The following is a 19,850-nucleotide window of genomic DNA, read 5'->3' as shown; positions in this document are numbered from 1 at the left end:
AAAAAATTTCCATGATCAGATAGGCATGGGAAATGCTTCATTCTATGGCTCTCTCTTGGAGATTTCCAATGCAAAATTAGAATATTAAAGTCTCTGAAAAATCTTGCAATAAAGCATCTGCAAAACCTTTTGCTACCAAGTAATTCCAAAACATATTTGCCCTCTTAGTCTACTTTTCGCCCCTCCTCCTCTGACTCTTGACCCTATTTCTCAGGAAGAAAAACCCTCCATGTTGGCAATTTACTCACACACCCTATAGCATTATTGTGACCAAAGTTTAATGTTTTTTCCTCAAAAAATCCCTATATAGCATTTAGTCCAAAGACCCAAAGCTAATGGACTGGTGAAAAGTCAATCAATCAGTAAATATGTATTTATTTATTATTTATTTATTTATTTATTTATTATTTTCTATAACTAGAGTACTGTGCTGGGTCTGGAATAGGGATGGAATGAGGAGACAGCAATCAAGCAAACATAGTATTGTTCTCTAGTAGATCACAATCTAGTGGGGAATTAAAAAATATCCTCTGTAGGGAGTTCCTGTCATGGCTTAACGGAAACAAATATGACTAGCATCCATGAGGAAATAGGTTTGATCCCTCGCCTCGCTTCGTGGGTTAAGGATCCAGCACTGCTGTGAGCTGTGGTGTAGGTCACAGATGTGGCTCAGATCTGGCATTGCTGTGGCTGTGGCATAGGCCAGAGGCCACAGCTCTGATTCAACCCCTAGCCTGGGAATCTCCATATGCCATGGGTGTTGCCCTTAAAAATAAATAAATAAAATAAAAACAGGAGGAAAAAAATCTTTAAAATAAATAAATAAATAAATAAAATCTTCTAACATTTCATTATAATTGAAGAGGTACCATTGGGCAGTAGGAAATAAAAGAGTATATACCCAGAAAAGGAGTGCTTTGAAAATGAAGAAGGAAAGAGTTTAACTTTCAAAACTCCATCAGCTGAGCCAGAAAGTATGGAGAAATTTTGAATAAGAAGAGAGAAATGAAGAAAGATGTTCCCAGAAGGTGAAAGAGCATAACGCAAAGGAGAGACATAGGTAAGATCAAAGTGTGTTTAGAAGCCAAGGCTAAGTGTCAAGAAACAGAGTGTCCAAGCCCTGCCATGATCCTTATGTAAGAATTCTGATGACCTTGCTAGGGAACTCTCAGAGGGGAATGTGAATGAAGAAAATAATGAATCAAGGAATACCTCCATCCCTAGGTCTCATATATCTCCTTCAAGACTACTGTGTCCCACTAGGGCTCCCACAGTGTGTGTAGCAGAGCTGCCTCACTTTGACACTCTCAGGTGCAATGCTTTAGTAGCATCAAATTTACCAAAAATAGCCTCTGAAAGCTAAGTTGATTGATGTTCTTGTATCCAGCTGGCAGTCTATTTATTTTATCTTGAAGTTCTGGCCTGGTGCTGCTAGGCATATGCCGCACTTGGGGTATTTGACAAACTGACACTCTACTACATGGAGTGTCCAACTCAGCTTGTCAAATACACGGAGCGTGGCATTGCAGGTTGGACCAGGAGCTTCAGTGGTGAGGTGAGATCTTCCTGGGAGATGTGGCCCTGGAGGGAAAGAGAGAGAAAGGAGTCACATCCTTTCTAAGCACCAGGGAAACTGCAGAGGTTACAGGGACTAGCTGAAGCACCAAAACAAGGAAGTAAATAAAACAGTCAATAAGGCTTCTAACCAGAGGAATGATCCTGAGGGTATGTAGCAAAGGCCCAGTTGATACTGCAAATGAAGTTCCAGTGTTCACCAGGGGAGGTCCTCAGATATGAGTCCTAAACTGTGGCATTTCTAGGGGTCTTGAACTTCAATAGGATTCTCTGTACAGCAGAGAGAGAAAAAATTGGTCATTGTTCTGCCTCCTGACCTCAGCAAAAAACCAAGCGCCAGAGTAATATCCATGCCTCTCCTTTCAGGCTATGTTCTAACAGAGTTGTGGTTATGGACATAAGCTTTGAGGTTAAGCATGGACATGAAGTCTGGCTCTGCCATTGAGTAGCTGAGAAAGCTTGGATAAATCATTTCATCTATCTGAGCTCTAATTTTCCACATCCACAAAATGGGTATATGTATAGTACCTACCTAATATGTTATTATGTTATTATGAGAATGACATAAAAAATAGTATGTAAAGCCCTTAGTTCAGTATTTGAATGAAGAAAATAATGAATCAAGGAATAGATAATGAATGCTCAAAAATTTTTTTAAAAAGGTACTTGAGCTACCAAGGAAAGTAAGGCCCATTGATAATTGATTTAACAGAGCTATGATAAATAAAACAGGAATTTCTTATGTCCTCAGCATTACTTAACACAGTACGCTTGTCTAAATAGGACTCCAAGAATGGCCGCTATAAAAGGACCATCATAGTTTCACCCACTCATGTTATAAATGAAGAACGAAGGCTTACACTTGGGATGAGAATTTCTAAAGATCATAAAAGTTGTTCACAGTTCAGGGATGTGCCCTATATCACACCATTGTGCCGTCCAGCTTTCCTTATTGGTCCTTTTACCTCTCTATTCTGTGTATGTCTCCAGGAAAAGGGAGACACATGAACAAGATAGTCAAAAAAAGTAGGCAGTAGACTTGGCAGTGTGGTACTGGGTTCATTCAACACACAGCCATCAGAGGAAATAAGAAAACTGTCAGGAACATGATCAGACCTAGAACTTCTGAATTCCCTTGGCAATACCCAGATGCTGTTGCTAAAAATTCCAGGTTGCCCATGTCAAATTCCTCCCTTTCCCAAGTGTGGTAACTGATCTGTGAGAAAATAGCTGGCCTATATTAAATACTGGCATGAAAAGTGGCAAACATTTCGAGAAATGGAAAACTGTTCCATGAGGCCAGAAGGCCTTGTCCCAGCAAAGACAAGGCAGAGGGACTTGTTTTTCATCAAAAATCAGAGTGTATTTTTTTTATTTTAACTCTTTCAGTTGAAGAGATAAAGGTGTAACATGTTCCTCCAATTTGAAAGCTGAAAGTGACTTTAAGTCTGAGGTTCTAAAGTGTATTTTCTATCTCCTCGTTTCCCTCTCTACCTACTCAATCCATTCTAAGCCACCCAGAAGTATTTCTTTTTCAGCCAGTGCAACTATCATGTTCACCAGATATGGCATAATGGAAAGAATCAGACAAACATGGATTCTAATTCTGCTTTGGGCACCAATTGGCTAATCATGGCTTTGGGAAAGTTTTCCTTTAGGCTTCAGTTGTCTTTTGATATTCGGTTGTCTTCTCTGGAAATGCAAACAAGAAGACTTACCTGGCAAAATTGTCAGGAAAGTGTTTGGTGATTTTTCTGGAGCCTCCCATATAGGAGTTCACAGGCATATTGGCTCAATCCCTGGGGCTGTGGGTAGAGGCCAGCCAAGGAAGATGATTGATAGAGTTGAGTTCAGAGTGGCAGAGGAGAGAGAACTGGATTGATGACTTTCATCTATCATCATCCTTATTGGCTACCAGCTCCAGTAAGAAGACTTGGATATTGTTCTGGAGAACTGGAGATGTTCACAGCACAGAGTACCTTTTTTGACTTCATTGGAAGGATGATCGGTATAAGGAGGCTAAAGATTCTTACACACTGGAATCATAAAAGCCTTATAGACCATTTTGCTCCAGTATTAATGAAAAAAGCAATGGCTGAGCTGAAACTAGATTGGTTTTATTTATACTTTTGATGTTCTAGTCCATGCCTCTCCAATAATGTATATAAGGAAAGCAAGTTCAGCTGAAAAAGGCTGGCCAGACCCATAAGAAAAATATGTATATCTATGGATTTCCATGGATATCTACATTGATTGATATTGAGGCACTCTGAAAGCTCCTCTCTTGGTCTGTTATGTTGCATAAAATATCATTTGTTCCCTGCTCTACCTTCAGAAGACTTACATATCAAGCAATAAGACCTGCCCTGCAACTGACCTGGTTGGGCTTCCGCATACTGGGAACAGTATGGGATTTTTTTCAGGCACACTTCAGCCTCCTGTTCAGCCCCACCCAAAGATATTTACTCAGCGTCACTCTCATGTCCTTTCTCAACAGAGGGCTGACAACTATCAAAATAGGGGATATAAAACTAAGAGTCTCTAGACATTATTTACCTAATCCTTCCCTTCTTCTTCTCTGCAGAAGAGTCCTAGAATGGAGAAAGGACTAAATCAAAGATACACAGTAAGTAAATGGCAAAACCAGGACTGCTATTCAAATAGCCTGACGGCTGGTTCTAGAGAACATTCCACTTCCATTTGGCTGTCTCTTTAGCAGTCTATCTGGTAAGGAAATGTCATCCTCCCTTCTCATCATTACAAGTTCCAGGACAGAAGATAAACATGACCCTTATTCTCCCCCACCCCTGACTGAGGATTCCTGAGAAGGGTCCAAGAAGAATGGAGTTGGTAGATCCAAGCCACATTTGGTAGTCATGGATAGTGCCTCGGTTTGAGAATCCTAGCAGAGAGGGCAAGTAGATACTATACCTGTTATTGGAGTGGTGCTTTCATCTCGTAGGAGGCATAGGTTGGTTCCCTGGTGATGATCCAAACTGCCGAGGCCAGAGGGAATTGGGCTTTATGCTGTGAACAGGAAGGTCCTGTGTTTTGAAGGGCCCTTGGTGTCTTCAAGAGGAAACTGAAATGAGGAAGATAAGTCTGAGGTTAGCCAACGGAAATCTGGGTGCAAAATGACAAAACAGTGCCGTTGTGAAAGGGTCTCCTACTGCAGCAACAGTCCCCACTGACATGCCCCCACCCACTTCCAGGCTATCTCCAACAGATACTAACTCTCCAAGCTGCATAGAGTCACAGCAAAAAGCTCTGGCTGTCCTAGGCTTTGCCTATGGCCAAGGAGTTTTCTCCAGGTTTACTGAGGAAGTCTTGGAATGTTAAATCTGAGACATTATCAGATTAAAAGCCCTATTGTCAAAATTGAAAAACTGACCCTCTGAAAGATAAATGGAAATGGCTGATATCAAAAAGCAAATTAGTGGTACACCTTGAATTTGAATACACTTCTATCAACTCCAAATAATATGTTCTCTCACCCTGTCATAATGCCTCCTGGTCCTAAAATAACCATTTTACCTCCCCTGGCAGAGGAACATAATTTTCAGGGCCCAGTGAAAAACGGAAATGAAAGGACTATTATTGAAAAAAAGTCAAATTCAAGATAGCAACAGCAGAACATTAAGTGTGAGGTCTTTATAAGCATGAAGCTTTACAGGTCACATGCCTATGAGGCTGGCCCTGCTGGCACAGCTCTGTACACAGGTCACATTATGGCATCCAGGGGACTTACAGACAGAAAGATAAAAGGAAATTCACATCTATTAAAGCATTTATTATGTGTTTTACATATGTTATTTAGTCAACAACCTTCTGGCATGGTACTATTATTATCCCTACTTATAGATGAGGAAATTGAGATATGTAGAAGTAAAGTAGTTTATTTAAGGAACACAAAACTAGGAAATAATGGAGAAGTCAGAATTTGCACTCAGGTCTCTCTAAATCCCAATGTTAGATTTTTCTACTCTCCAGTGTTGGTTACAAGGAAAATAATTGACCTTAAGAAGGAAAAGATAATGCCTGACCCTTAAGTTCAACTATGACATGACGAGTATGAGAAGAAAGTGAATGGCTTAGAGCCTTGTGTTTGCAATCCTTAGGCAGTCTCCATTCACAGCCAGGAAGGAAGACTTTGGGTTTCCATTATTCAGTACTCTACATCATGAATCCTGATGACATGGCAGATGGAAGAGGCAATTCCTGTTATGCTTTCAGGGTATACTTAAGGGATAACCTTCAAGGATTTCAGTGCCCAAATATCAGTCCATGGTCTACACAGGAGAAGTAGGACTCTTGGAAATACTCAAGCCTCAGTGAATAATCTATTCAAGCTACATACAGTCATATAAACTCAGGCTCAAGAGAAAAGACTACATCCTGGAAGCCAGGAATTTTATGTCCTACTTCCAGATCTGTCAGTTCTGTTTCCTCCCTTAGTCTTAGTTTCCCATTTAGCAAGCAGAAGTTGAACTGGATGATCTTAGTGGCTTCTCTGACTCAAATGTTCCCTGGTTCCTTTATAACCCTTTCAATCCCTGCCTCTGCCTCACTATGGTCTTTCCTGTGGTTCCAAGGTTTGGAGGCTCTGGGGATAGCCTGGGATAGGGATTCACTTACACTCACTACTCTGCAGAAAACTTCCTTGCATCAGAATAATCTATTGGCTTAGTCCTCAAGACAAGTTTCCCCATATCTTGCTTCTAGAAATATTCAGTTCCTTTTTCTTTTTGGTTTCTGACTAAAGCTTTGGGTAAGGGCAGGGTTGTCCTGTGGGCACTTTCCTAGGGAGGGGCCCTTCCCCCATACTCATATCCTAGATATTGAGTAAGTTTAGCTACCCATTCCTTTATTTTTCTCACTTAACAGTTAAGGTACTCTCCTGGCTTTTTAACAGACACCCTGTGGAAACAATGTCTTCACTTAAAGTAGTAATTAATGGTGGCCAATTTGAGCCACATAGTGGGTCCAAGAATAAGAGCATTAGGAGCCAGGAGGCTCTGCAATCATGCCAACTATGGAAAAGGCCTGAATTAGAACAAATGGCATGGGACTCTTCAGAGTTCCTCTTTACCTCACAAACACAAAATATGATGGGAAGGGTCAAGTTTGCAACAACAGCACAAAGGACTTTTTTCTTTAGATCTATTGTCCAACCAAAAGACAGAGTGTTTACACTTTGGATGCTCATTGGCTTGACTATGCTTAAGAAGGGAGATGAGGGAGAAGAGAGTTGGATAGGGAAAGCAGGAAGACAATAATGGAGTCCCACACTGAAGATGCCTTCATTTATTCACTCAGTGCTGGAATGAAAAGAACACTGAGTGTTGAGACAGAGTCACTGTGTCTTAGATCCTGTATTATAATCCCACCTCTGTAACTCACTAACTATAGGCCCTTAAAAAAATCATGCACAGCCTGTCTGAGGATCAACCACCTGAGGAATTCTCAGGATGGAGGGAAGAGGGATATAGGCAGGCACCCAAAGAAATAGGTATCTCTATAGTATGAGAAAAATGATTTGACAAAATTCAAAGTACTATCAGAAAAGTATGTAAGATTGGAGTGGTTAATGAATCCAACTAAGAACCATGAGGTTTCAGGTTCGATCCCTGTCCTTGCTTAGTGGGTTAAGGATCCAGCATTGCTGTGAGCTGTGGTGTAGGTTGCAGATCCAGCTCAGATCCTGCATTGCTGTGGTTCTGGCACAGGCCAGCAGCTATAGCTTCAACTGGACCCCTAGCCTTGGAACCTCCATATGCCACAGGTATGGCCCTAGAAAAAGACAAAAAGACCAAAAAAAAAAAAAAGAAAAAAAAAAAGAAAAGTATGTAAGATAGACATGATTCTTCCATGAAAGGGAGTGAGGGAGTGATGGTATTTAGAAGGGCTCTTGGAAAAGTGAGATTTTAACTGAATTCAAAAGGATGAGAAAATAATGATGCTCACTATCTTTGGAAAACCTCTGACCACCTCTCCTGACAAAGTTAATTGTTCACTGCTTTGCCTGCCTCTGGTCTCAAAAAACTGTCCACATTGCATTTATGTGTATGTCTTTCCAAAAAAGACCAAGAGCTGCCCAAGGAATTGTGTCTGATCCCTTCCTTTCTTCATAGGGCCAAGAATAAAAGAGTGAATGCATCAGTGCGTAAGCAAATGAAGGCGATCTCATAGTCCAAGATCCCCACATTCCTTTGCTTACCTCATTTCCATGAAGGAATTAAGAAAAAAAAAACCCTTTCAACACTGAGTTCAATTCTCTATCCACTTACCCCCACCTCTGATAAGAAACCCATCAAGAAAAGGCCCCAGGACAATTGCAAAGCTAAGGCCACTTCCTGTGCAAGAAGCCAGTGTCCACACACTCCATCTCAACCCTGGTGATTTCTGTGTATATGATTGCATCAGGGCTTCCTCTAAAAGGAAACCCAAAGACTGATGAAATTTATAGGGCACCCAGGCCAAGATTGAAGAACTTCATGTACTCTTCATGGGCCTTGAAAGAGAGGGTTCACTGTGAGGTTCCCCACAAACTCAGTGACAATTATAAGAAAGGTAGCAGCAATTAATCTATCAACCATAGCTCAGCTTTATTCAACAAGGGTGTGTTGAGCATTTACTGGCTGCAAAACCCTATGGTTGGTACCAAGGGGAAAATAAATACATGGCATAGCTGTAATGTATATCTAATAGAAATATAATGTGAACCACAAATTTTCTAGTAGCCACATTAAAAATTTGAAGAAATGAAAGGGTGAAAGTAATTTTGATAGAATATTTTATTTAACTAAATGCACCCAAAAATGTTATTTTAACAGTAAGCAATGTAAAAATGTTTTATTGAGATATTTTACATTCTTTAAATCGTGGTACGTATTTCAAACTTACAGTATATAAAAATTTGGACTACTCATGTTTCCAGTGTTCAATCACCACATGTAGATAGTATCTACATTGGACAGCAGAAGTATAAGTAGTCTCTACTCTCAAGGAATTTACTGCCTAATCCAGGATCCAGACTAATACATAAGCATGTACAAAGGACAAGTAATATCATAGAGGTGGTTGTATGGAAAAGAGGACTGCACTGAAATTATGAGACCTAGACTACAGTCTTTCCTCTGCCACTGATTCCCTGTGTGACTTTGAGTAAAACCCTCTCCCTCTATGGGCCTCTGTATTTCCATATCTGCAATACAGCTAGACTAGATTCATTAACTCAACAAATATATATTTAGTGTTTTCTAATAATCGAGCATGGTGTGAAACACTCAGAACACAGAGAACAAAACACATAAGATGCCTACATTCTTGGCACTCGTAATGTGGTTGAAAATAGTTATTGAACAAATAATTACAGGTAAATATGTCAGAGACAGAGAATCACAGAGATCTAGGAAAACATATCACAAGGGAACCTAATCCACAAGTTTGCATAGGTCAGGGAAACCTCATAGGAAGTAACTTTTGAAGTGAGACTGAAGAAAAAGAAGGTATGAGCCAAGTGAATAATTGGTGAAAAGCCATTCTAGGCAGAAGAAATAATGTGTAAATGTTCTGAGATGGGAAAATATGTGGCATAGTCCAAGATAAAGAGGTTGAAGTAAGCAAAGGAAAGAATAGCTCAAAGCAAGGTAGGAAAGGTAAAGCATGAGAGAAAACTGAGGATGCCCTGTATATTATGTTGAGGGTTTAAAACTTACCCAATGAGACATAAGAAACCAGAGAAGGTATGGGTGGTAAAGTACCCTTCCATACTCAAGACAAGGAATATTGGACTTTAGGCCAGGGGCATAAAAATTAATTCTAACTGGCTGGACTAGAGACTTCACATAAGAGGCAGCATTTAAAAGGAGCCTTGAAGGGTATTAAGATCAATAGGCAGAGAAGGGCATTCCAGGCAGAAGGAAGACCACAAGTAAAAGTTCAGAGGTAGGAAAGAACATGGTGATCTTGTGTGAATGGAAGGACCACTGATGCAAGAGGATAAATATAAGCTTATCTTTGAATATCTATATACATATAGAATAATAGTAGCCCAAGACCTATCCAACTTTCCAAGTGTGTAATGGAACAAACCAGGCAAAGACCTTGAACCTAAGAGATTAATTTGTACTGTAATATGATAGTTAGCACACATTGTGAATTTACTAAGTGCCAGGTACAGTTTTAAGCTGTTTGCATTACTAGTTTATGCAATGTCTTCATGACAACCTTATGAGGGAGATGCTAAAATTATCCCAGTTTGACAGATGAGGAGCTTAGGTTCAGGGAGGTCATGACACTTGCCTAAAGTTAAACAGATGGTAAATGGCAGAAGAAGGATCCAAATGCTATTCAACAATTTATGAAGGGTAGGAATTTTGAAGGAATCAACAAAAATATATATAATATCTAATTCAAGTCAGTTATTATTTCGGTTTACAAGGGCAATTTTATCCTTAAAAACCTCAATTAATTTTCAATTTATGATCATTAGAAGAGCTGAGCTGAGGCAATGCTTGCTTAGCTTCTTAGAAAAAAAATTGATCAAGTAAATAAGACAATGATTCCAGAAAGTTATTTAAAGGTTTAAAATGTAAACTGGCTATAATCTTCACTTTTTAAGTGAAGCTTCCTTCAGAAACTTCCTTCATCGATGACATAAATAACTAGCCAACAATTCTTACCTATTTCCTACAATGGTCCACCTAAGGGTAAAAATCCCTGGCCAACAATTTTGAATAGATAGGGAAGGAAGGAAGGAGGAAATAACTTGCAATAGCTCATTCCATATATTTGGAAGGAATAAAATTGCATTCTTTAAAATATATAGTCTCTCTAGTTGCATCCATGTTGCCTCAAATAGCATTCCATTCTTTTTTATAGCTGAGTAGTATTCCGTTTTATATATGCACCACATCTTCTTAATCCATATATCTGTTGATGGACATTTAGGTTGTTTCATACTAAGTAAGTAAGAAAAATATAGTAAACAAGAGAAAGATAAATACCATATAATATCACTTATATGTGGAATCTAAAACGTGGCACAAATAAACCAATCTGCAAAACACAAACAGATTCACACACATACTAGGAAGACTTGTCATTGCCAAGGTGGAGGGAGGGAAGTGGGATTGACTGGGAATTTGGGGATAGTAGAGGCAAACTATTTCATTTAGAATGGATAAACAACAAGGTCCACTGTACAGCACAGGGAATTATACCCAAAATCTCCAATGTACAACTTGAACATTTTCTCACCCAAAAGTAGATGCTACTATGTAGATGTCAAATGTCTGTAACTAATAAAGAGTATTACCAAAAAAAGAGTGTTACAACTAGATTAAGGAGGAAATAAAAATATCAAAAATGCTAAAAGCAGGTGCTTGATTGGTGGCTGTCTTTGTGCTATAGAGACAAGAGCATTGAACTTGAGATTCAAAGACTTGGATTTGAGTTTCAGTTTGCCACTTTCCAGCTATGGGGCCTTGAGTTAATTACTAATATTTCTGATTATCCATTACCCCATCTCAACATTGAACTAATAAATATGTACCTCAGGAAAGTGGTATAACTGAGAACTCCTCTCAAAGCCAAATACTACAAGGTAAGAAGCAAAAAAGCTAGCTATTGTTAGAAAAAGAGGCATTTCTACTCTATTCTCAGTTCTAGGCAGAATTAGATATGGGAAATGGAAGTAAAAATGTTTTGATGAGTGCTTGTTACATACCATATACTCTCACATCTATTATAACACTATTCCTCTCAATAAATAAATGAGGATGCTGAAGCTCAAAAAAAGGCACTTTCTGTCAAAGTCATATATTTAGTAAATGATAGAGCTGAGATTTAGTCATTTATTAGCTGTGCACCTAACAAGGCATGAGAAGGGCTACACAAGAACTTACATTTCCTTCGGTCCCCTAAAACCATGCAGTCCAGCCACTATCTCTTGCTTTGGAGGAAAGGGGGTTCTCCCACTAGATTACAAGCTCCATTAAGTAAAGAATTATGTCTGTTATATTCAGGTGTTTTTTGTTTAATAAATTTGCTGATTTGTTTTTTTCTTAATTGTGTTTGGTAGTTTTTTTATATATTAGAGAAATCTCTCCCTTTGTACTAAGAATTGCAAATATTTTCACTAGTTTATCATTTGCCTTTTGACTTTGCTCCTAGCATTTTATATTTTTGTTTATTGTCTGTATCTTCTACAAATCTTCATGAGGGCAGTGATTCTATTTTATTCACAACTACATTCCTAGTGCCTTGCTTATAGTAGGTGTTCAATAAATATTTGTTAATAAAAATAATTATTCCTGTTGTACAGGCCTGAAAATGAGGCGACATGTAAATACTAAATGTCTTGGCCTTCCCTTGACCTTGGTTCCCTATGACCTGGGACCCATAATTAACCAAGATTAAGGATTCAATAAAATAAAATAAAATAAAAGCCCTAGACACAGTGTCAGGAGACCTGAGTTGCAGGCCCAGCTATGCCAAAGCTTGTAGTATGGCTTTGGGAAATTCCCTTTGTTTTTCTTTATAAATGTGGTGTACTAGATGGTCTTTAAGAGCCCCCTTCTCCAATTTATAAATTTGCTAACTGGTTTAGGTGATAGAAATACCAAAGATAATATAACTGACCAGGATTTTACCCTCCTAGAACTCATGTTCTAATGAGAGAAAAAGGCACTCGCCAAACAACCTCACAACAAAAATATGTCTTATGTAGGATAAATATAGGGTGTTATAAGAGAAATAATAGTAAATCTAATCTTCTGTTAAGTCTTTCTTCTAAACTGTCTATAGCTGAGATCTGAAGGATGATCCAGACTAATTAAAGTTCTTTGGGCCTAGGTTCTTCTATATATATACACACATATATATATGTATATATGTAAAGTATATCATATATAACTTTTTAAATACATAACATATAATATTAATTATATGCATTTATATTTTATATTATTTTTCCTTGCTATACAATTTATAATTTTATTATAAACATATATTAAACACACACATTACATATAAATACTAACCTAACATATGAGAAAAGTTTTCTAAACTGTAATATGACAATATGGACATGAGGGATAAATTTTTTCATGTGGCTAGGAATTTCTCTGCACCTGTTTGGAACCACATGGGTGGCCTTTACTCTAGGATCCTTTGAGGCCGAACCTGAGTATCTCTGAACCTTATAGGTGGATCTGCTGATGCTTTTAGTAGAGTCAAGTAAATACCTGATAAGCAAAGACCTGTTTTGAAGCCTGAGAGTGTCTTTAACTACATGTTAGGCCCTCTTCTCTGACCCACTGATGCTATCAGACATCCTAGAAAGCTGCCTGGTTCATGTAATCTCTTAACAACCATTCTGTGAGGTAAAAGTTTTTCTTCCCTTTCCATAGATGAGGAAAAATTAAGTTCAGAGTGCTCAAATAATTTACTTCAAGTCATTCAGCACCTGAGTGATTTTAAGTTCAAAACAACTTTCTTCTATACCACATGTCACTTGGAAGTCATTTTAGTAACATCCACTGCATCAAGGCTGGACCATACCAATTTTTATTACAAAGCAGATTGGATAATTATTTTTATTTTTGGGTGAATGCAAATATAAAAATTCTCTCACTTCCCTTGCCATGAGCTAGCTCCTCTGACAGGAAGCTGATCCTCTCATCTCATCTGAACCATGTCAGTTGTGGTTTAAATCAACTTCCTCTCCCCTTATCCTACTTTTCCTCCAAGCATTCCTCCCTGAGTTACAAGCCTCCAACCTCTGATGCCTCTTTTTGAACTTCCCACTTTGACCCTGTAAGCCAAACAAAGGCGTTTCAGAACTGAGATTAAGACCACTCTCACTTCATCTGCTTCCTATTCCACTGGCTCAACTCACAAAGCTCATAAGCCCAATGTCCTATTCTCAGATGACAACTATCTGGACCTTCATATGTTGATCACAACCAAATAAAAAATTCTCTTTGTAATGCCCACCACATCATTCTTCAGTTCACTCAAAGTTCTTCAAAAAGTAATTCCTAAAGGTTGCCTCATTGTTGAACTTCCTAATTCACCATACCTTAACTTTTTAAAAATTTTCTATCTCCATTTATGTACTGAACCTGCTATCCAGGGTCATGAAATTACCATGAACTCCTAATCAACAAAGCCAAAAGCCTCTCTACTAGCTCCCATTCTCTTCAATGTCTCTCTGCTCTTTAGAATGACTTATATCATTGAAGTCACAGAATCATCATTCAGATGAGATGTAAAGATCAGGTTTCTTCCAGATAACAGCTTATTGCAAGGAATGTGTTCTTTTTTTTCCCTAATGCCTAACACAGCACCTGATCCAGAGTGCTTTTCAGCAAGAACAGTTGAATTTGTTTACTTAACATTTCTATGATTGTTTTTTCTTCCTGACCACTCTCCTTAATTTTCTTCATGGATTCCTCTTTCTTTTCCTGTTTCCTATTACATGCTAGTGTTTCTATAAGTTCTGTATCTTTCTATGTGCATACATGAATGTGTCTGCAGGTTGCTCGCTCTCTATCTTTCCCACCTCTACATTAATAGATTCGATTGAATATTGAGCATATCCCCCTGAATATCTAAGTCCTCATGTACATTGCCTTATACATCAAAATTTCTCATAATCCTGAAGGGAACCTATATCTCCATGGAGGGAATCCAAAAAGAGAGATCAGTCATCTTTGACCACCGTTATATATATTTTATTAATACTCTGATTATAACACTTACCTATTTGTAACATGGTCTTTTATATCCTTTCCTCACCCTCATTATAGCTGGGGATTCATTACAGGACATTGTCTTTTGGATAATTTCTATATCCTCAGTTTAGGGCACAGAGTAAATTACTGTTTATGAAATGTTAACTGAATGAATGAGTGGTAATGAGGTCAGCTTCCATAGTGTCTGTATTAAGAGAAAGGATAATCTTGTTCTTAATGAATAATGAAAATGAGAGAGTTCCCCATTGTGGCACAGCAGAAATGAATCTGACTAGTATCCAGGAGGATGCAGGTTAGATCCCTGGCCTTGCTCAGTGGGTCAGGTATCTGGTGTTGCCATCAGCTGTGGTGTAGGTTGCAGGCGTGGCTCAGATCCCGAGTTGCTGTTTCTGTGGTGTAGGCCAGCAGCTGTAGCTCAAATTTATCCCCTGGTCTGGGAACCTACATATGCCATGGGAGTGGCTCTAAAAAGAAAAAAAAAAGATGAAAATGAAATATATACATAATGTTTATTTTCTTTTTTCTTTTTTTTATTTTTTTCCACTGTACGGCATGGGACCAAGTTACCTTACGCATACATGCATACATAATTTTTCCTCCCATTGTTGTGTCGCAGTGTAAGTATCTAGACATAGTTCTCAATGCTACACAGTGAGATCTTATTGTAAATCCATTCCAAGAGCAATAGTTTGCATCTGTTAACCCCAAGCTCCTGGTCCCTCCCACTCCCACCCTCTTTCCCCCTGGCAGCCACAGCACAAATGTACATTTCCACAGAAAAGAAAATAATGTTTATTTTCAATCAATAATGTCTTTCTCCTTAAAATTTGGTATTTATTGCCAAAATGGCCTTTTAATAACACAGTTGAAATGGTGTTACCCTACTGCTTAAATTAAAAAGGATCAGTGGCTTTCCATTGCCTAAAGCTAAAAGTTGAAAATTCCTCAGCCAAGTAGTCAGAACCCTCACAACTTGTCCACAACCTATGGGTTAATCTTTATCCACACATCCTATATTCCAACTACAATACCCTCTAAGCTCTAGTAGCACACTTCTGATTTTCCATATGACTCTCTGTGGACCTGGAAAGTTTCTTGGCCCCCTAACATCTATTCTGCCAGGAGACATTGTGTTTGCTCTTCAAGCCCAGTTCAATAATCACCCCCTCAGGGAGTTCCCGTCGTGGAGCAGTGGTTAACGAATCCGACTAGGAACCATGAGGTTGCGGGTTCGATCCCTGCCCTTGCTCAGTGGGTTAACGATCCGGCGTTGCCTTGAGCTGTGGTGTAGGTTGCAGACGCGGCTCGGATCCAGCATTGCTGTGGCTCTGGCGTAGGCCGGTGGCTAAGCTCCGATTCGACCCCTAGCCTGGGAACCTCCATATGCCGCAGGAGCGGCCCAAGAAATAGCAACAACAACAACAACAACAACAAAAGACAAAAAAAAAAAAAAAAATCACCTCCTCCAGGAGACCACTACTTGTTCCCCTAGAAGAAGGTTTCTGCACTATGTATACACCTCAATTATGGCCTGATCACACTACATTTAGGTTATATGGCCAGAAGATGAGATCTATCAGACAGGGACCTTGACTTACTTGCTTTTGGATTTCCAGAGCCTAGGGTAAATTCTAGCATGAAGCAGACTTTCTGTAAATTCTTATTAAATTTGATTAAAATTCCTATTGAAATATCTTTTCCATACATGTTCACCCTCCAATTCCAATCCTACCCCAGTCCAAATTTCTTCAGATGGCAGGGGTATCACTTTTCTTAGGCTCCATGCCTAGCACATGGTAGGCTCTTGGTGAAAAATGTAGTCTCAGAATCTGACAAGAAGTGAAGACATGATAGCATAGCAATTGGATTTTCTTCCAAACCTCTACTTTCTTCCTACTGACATACTGGTACAAAATTTGAAAAAAAATGAACACAATTTCAATCAGAATTACATTCCAATCATCCTAAGAATAAAGAGGAAATTAAAATCTGAGAGAAAAGGAAAACCCACAGTTGGAGGAGGGGGGCTAGAGAGGGGAAATTTGCCATCTAAAATCAAAAGGAATATCTTTCCATTTGTTTACACCTTCTTTAATTTCCTTGATTAATGCTTTATAGTTCTCAGCATATAAGTCCTTTACCTCCTTGGAAAGGTGTATTCCCAGGTATTTGATTTTTCATGGTGCAATTTTAAAGGGTATTGTATTTATGTATTCCTTTTCTAATATTTCTAATATTTCATTGTTAGTATACAGAAATGTAACTAACCCAAATGTCCATCGACAGATGATTGGATTAGGAAGATGTGGTATATATACACAACGGAATACTACTCAGCCACAAAGAGGAATGAAATAATGCCATTTGCAGCAACATGGATGGAACTAGAGACCCTTATACTGAGAAGTAAGTCAGAAAGAGAAAGACAAATACCATATGATATCACTCATATCTGGTATCTAATATAGAGCACAAATGAACCTTTCCACAGAAAAGAAAATCATGGACTTGGAGAATGGACTTGTAGGTGCTCACTAATCAACACACACAGACACACACAAAAAGTGTGTTGGGGGAAATACCAATAAAAAATAAATTTAAAATAAAATAAAATAAAAATGAGAAAAGCTGGAAATTAACATCTGGCTCCTGGGAAGTTACTAGAAAAGTAACTAGGTTCAATCAATATAATGTCTGTTTTTCTGATAACTCTTGATCCTTAGTTACAGGCTAAGAGAGATTACAGAAGGCAGAGGAAAAAATGGTGTGGAAAATGGCAGAACAAGTTTACAACGTAGGCCTACATTCTGCCTTTGCCATTGATCCACTTGGTCAAGTTTCTTACCCTCTCTGGGCTTCATTGTCCCCATATGCAAAATAAATAAATTGGTTCTTTGACATTAAAGAATGAGATAGAAGTGTTTTCTAAGGATATGGGCTTACTTCTCAAGTAGAGATCTCTCATTTTGGGGCACAGGATTCAGTTTTACATGACCTCCAAACTCCATTTTTGAGAGGACACCTGGAGTTGACCTGACCATATTCAATGAACTGACTCATGCAAGTCAAACTCACAGGGAACAGATTTAATAAAGAGGGGTTTTAATTTGTTTTTTTTTTTATATTTTTAATTCCAGAGCAAATATAATGTACAAACAGCTGTGAATGCTCATGTTGCTTGAACAACAATTTCTCTCTTCCTCAGAAAAATCTATTCTGGAAGCCAAATTAATCAGAATGTTGCCTGATGAGAACACAGACAGGACAAAAGAGATTAGGTGAACTTAATGAATTTTTCCTTCCCCTAATCTCCTCAACTACGATGGGGTGGAAAGAAGGACCAGCGTCTCCTATTTCTTTTTTGTCCCTTAGACACTACCATACATACAATGGCCACTTGATGCTGTTTTTTTTCCAATGTTCACCTAGAGTCCCCATCCACCCTTCAGTGTTATTTCAGCAGATAAGATATTGCTTCTAGAGCTTCTTTAACATCCAATCAGACCTCTTGAGATTCCACCTTAATTAGATTTATGATTTCTGAGAGTCTCTCTTCTTTCCTACTTTGATTAGTGAGAGCTAATTTATAATAAGCCATTTCTAGGGCCGCTCCCGCAGCATATGGAGGTTCCCAGGCTAGGGGTCGAATCGGAGCTGTAGCCACCGGCCTACGCCAGAGCCACAGCAACGCGGGATCCGAGCCGCGTTTGCAACCTACACCACAGCTCACGGCAACGCTGGATCCTTAACCCACTGAGCAAGGGCAGGGACTGAACCCTCAACCTCATGGTTCCTAGTCAGATTCGTTAACCACTGTGCCACGATGGGAACTCCTAATATGCCAATTTTATAGGACAAAATCTCAGAGGGATTTTTTGCTTTGGGTAGAGGGCTCTCACTTGTCCCTACTCCTATGTACAAAGAGCTATGCCCTCTCCCCTGTTAGAAATTGGAGTGGGCTCAAAAGACTTTGGAAGGAGTTCCCATTGTGGTTCAGTGGAACAGAACCTAACTAGTATCCAAGAGGACATGGGTTTGTTCCTTGACCCCCTCAGTGGGTTAAAGGATCTGGAATTGCTGTATAAGTTGTGGTGTAGGTCAAAGACCAAGCTCGGATCTGGAATTGCTGTGGCTGTGGTGTAGGCCAGCAGCTGTAGCTCCAATTTGACACCTAGCCTGGGGACTTCCATATAACTCATGTTTGGCCCTAAAAAGCAAAAAAATAAATAAATAAATAAATAAAAAAGGACTATGAAAGATTCAGGGTATTTGCAGATGAACTTCGTTTCCCTTGAGATTATTTGTTTGAGAAGTTTAGTAACCAAATTGTTGCACTGTTATCAATGGGATAAGCCTTAGAACCCAGTGAAGTTGGTTTCATAGTGAGGCAGGATTGGTGAACATAGTAGTAAAAGAGAAGAATTACCCTCTCTTTCTTTCCCCTGTACTCCTCTCCCATTTTTTTTTCATTTTTTCTTCTACACATTCCTCTCTCATCTTCTCTTCCTTCTTTTCTCTCTCATTTTTCTCTCCTTCTCTCCTTTATCTTCTATTCTTTCTCAAGCATGGATAGATATTAAGACTAGCACTAAGGTAAACCTGAGCCTGAGCCTGAGCCTGAGGTTATAAATTGGTACAGCACTTTGGGTTTGCAGAGAAAAGAAGGGGGAGGAAGAAGAGGAGGAGAAGAAGAAAAGAGGTCTATAGAAAGCAAATGAAAATGAATTTGAAACTTTCACCAAGTCTTCTCCCATGAAAGCACAAAGATTTTGGACTTTATATCTAACCCCTTTACAATGCCTCTGCCTCAACCAAGATAAGGCTTATCTATCCAAAACACTGTGCTGCAGTTTCTGCTCTTCCTGTAAATATCTGCTGCTAAGAAAAGCTTTGCTGGCATCTAAAGGCAAAACCATACTGTCAAAGGGCTCACAAATGACTTCCTCCCTCTGCTTCCAAGATGGAGTCTCCCTATGCCTATCTTCTTCCTGGGCAGTGCCAAAATTCTGATGGGTCCACTTAATTTTTAGTTGAGATGAGACTGTCTTAGTCTTGCCCCAGTTGATCAGGCCTGGAGTTGAAGAATAATGTACTTATTCATTGGACAACCTGAGGCAAAAATGCTTCATCTTCCAAGGCTTTAGATTTCTAACAGGAATATAGCGGTCATGGACTAGTTAATCTCTCTGAGCTATAAAAGCCCTTAGGGACCAAATATCTTCACTTCCTTGTTATGGAGATAAGAATGCTGGGACTGAAAAAAAATTTTAAAAAATGTGGGAAAGGGATTGGCTTGTTCCTGGCACACAGTAGCCACTTAGTAAATGCCAGTTCTTCTCTGCACCATTTAAAAAAACTTTTAGCAGCAATGGTTCTAATAGTAAAGGGATTCCTAAGGGTGCATCCAGTGCCATTCCTGCATACTACACTGCCTCCAGATGGCTATCAACCCTAGTTAGGTGGATTATGTACAATTCTGGCTCTTTCTTAGCTCTGGACCATGGAACTTCTCTT

At 39.0% G+C, this 19,850-nt stretch overlaps 1 long non-coding RNA gene across 1 annotated transcript; it reads right to left on the bottom strand.

The window, feature by feature from the left end:
* LOC110257651 lies at positions 728 to 4,964 on the bottom strand. Its single transcript, XR_002340541.1, has 3 exons — positions 3,294 to 4,964; positions 1,707 to 1,845; positions 728 to 1,581 (listed from the first exon to the last, which is right to left on the bottom strand). It is a non-coding gene; the product is annotated as an uncharacterized LOC110257651 (long non-coding RNA).

The sequence above is a fragment of the Sus scrofa genome, chromosome X (assembly GCF_000003025.6).
Source record: "Sus scrofa isolate TJ Tabasco breed Duroc chromosome X, Sscrofa11.1, whole genome shotgun sequence".
Taxonomy (NCBI): Eukaryota; Metazoa; Chordata; class Mammalia; order Artiodactyla; family Suidae; genus Sus; species Sus scrofa.
Note: the sequence above shows the minus strand (reverse complement) of the source record. Positions and strands in the feature narration are given on the sequence as shown.